The sequence below is a fragment of the Frankliniella occidentalis genome, unplaced genomic scaffold, assembly GCF_000697945.3.
Source record: "Frankliniella occidentalis isolate FOCC.00 unplaced genomic scaffold, Focc_3.1 Scaffold3, whole genome shotgun sequence".
Taxonomy (NCBI): domain Eukaryota; kingdom Metazoa; phylum Arthropoda; class Insecta; order Thysanoptera; family Thripidae; genus Frankliniella; species Frankliniella occidentalis.
The window spans coordinates 4,172,597-4,174,671 of NW_026267133.1; positions in this window are offsets into that span (position 1 = coordinate 4,172,597).

Genomic DNA, 2,075 nt, shown 5'->3' on the forward strand with positions numbered 1-2,075 from the left:
CCTCTTCCCGGCCCGGCTCCCTACCCTACCGCAAAGATTGTTGCTGTAGTGCGAGTAAGTAAACCGAGTATACTAACCTCAACCAAAAATTAGACTAACAATAAAAACATTATGAGCGCCTCTGCAGAAAGATCCATGCGGTGTTGTTTCCAACGCAGTTCAAATCACTCATTCAGGAAGCTGCCCGATACGAGGAACAAGAAGAAGGAAGCGCTGGCGGGGTGGCGTGGCGCGGCGCCGTGACCAAACAAAGCAGAACGCATGCGGGCCGTGTTCCGCCGCGGTCTGTCCATCCGCGTCGCGAGTGAGTCAGTGGTCACCGCCGGGGCTCGCACTCAACCAAGTTTTGTAGAATTTGTAGAAAAAAAATTGGATTGGGGTACAACTCTTGTGTCAAAAAGTGCTGGCTGTAAAGTTTGGCTTCGGAAAAGTGAGTTCACAAATCTTCTCAACCGTCCCGGCGTCGATGTCGAGGTTAGTGTACGGACATGTTTCATTGTTGTACAATTCTAACTCAATGGTAATGACCCAACTGTCGTTATAAACCTTTGGAGAGAAAAGTGGTACCAGGGTGCTAGATGATGCATAGGCCGGTTTTGAACTGGTTGAAATCTAACGACACGGATCCTAACCTAACCTCTCTGGAGATGTGCCCGGTGCCGGACTGGACTGGACATCTAAAACGTTTTCCTTTGCTAAACCCCAGCGTGTGTTGCCGACTAGTCGAACTCCCCGTGCAGTGCGTAAAAATTCAAACATAAAAACAAATAATTTGGACGGCGCGAGGAGTATTAGAACCCCCATCTCACCGTTCCAACCTAGCAGCGATATCAAAGAGCCACGAGGCCGGTGTAGAAACGCCAGGTGAGAGGGTGTGGTGATGGAACCGGTTCTTCTCCCGCTCAAGCTACTGCGGTGACTCGTGCCTTTAGCCAAGCTCGCCCGGCCACCCACACTGTGGCGTCGTAGCCGCGTCGGTAGAGAGTCGGGCCCGTGTGCCGCAAGTCAAGGGTTCGAATCCCCCATCCCAGTCACATTTTTCTGAACCGGTCGAACTCTTGGAGTTGAACTTAAACCCGTCATTCCAACGGGGCACTTTCGTGGATGAACGAACGGTCTGGTGGTTAACGCTGCCCCACTGGACCGGGGGTGACGATGACTCGGCACTGGGGTCCCATTAGGGGCAAAGGTTCGACCCCCGGCGAAAGCGTGCCGGGTAAGGGCCATCCCAGCCACAGCGGGAGTGGTAACCCGTGTGGAATTGATAAGTCCTTAGAATCTGGCTCATTGAAGGGATTCCACGACTCGGAAGCTTTCCGCTCGGATCGCATCTGGGTGCAGTACAGGCTAACCACCGTACGCCCGTCTCCTCTCTTTCTAACTCCCTCCGCCCTACCCCCCATTCCCGGTCAAGCGGACTGGTGGGAACCTAGTCGATGGCTGTAAACTCCGGTGTGAGTGAGATAGTCAAGAAACCCGGCCCTCAGCTGGGTGCCTGAAAACACCGGATCCCATCCCGAACTCCGAAGTTAAACAGGCGGGTCCTCGTGTCAAAGCGGGGTGGGTAGGGCCCACTATTTTTTCATTTTCATAATTTTGTAGGTAAAATGCATCCGGCTCGAAGAGGTATTTTAACTGCCGGTTGCACGGTTACCTCCAATCGCCATAAGAGGACCGCGCCCAACTTGTGCTCTGGTCGTACTGATGAGAGAACACCACGCTTTTCAGTCAGTCGGTGGGCTATTCAGACGGACCATAGACTCGCTCATCTTCTGCAGAAGTCGCCCCAGCTCGCTGCCTCGCTCCCCATGGGCTTCACGATGCGTGCGTGTGTGTGTGTGGGGGGGGGGGGGAGGGGCATCCGTTCTGCCGCATTCCCCGCGCACTGTTATTCTGGCCAGGCGCATTTCCTGCTCGATTTACATGTTGAGAGAGAGACGCGTTCGCCCGCCTACCCCTACCCCTCCCCCGTGCTGCCCGGGGGGCTCCGCTAATCCCTCGGGGGCACCCGGGGCAGCACAATGGAGTCAAACTCCCTTTACGCCCCCCCCTCTCTCTCTCTCTCTCTCTCTCTC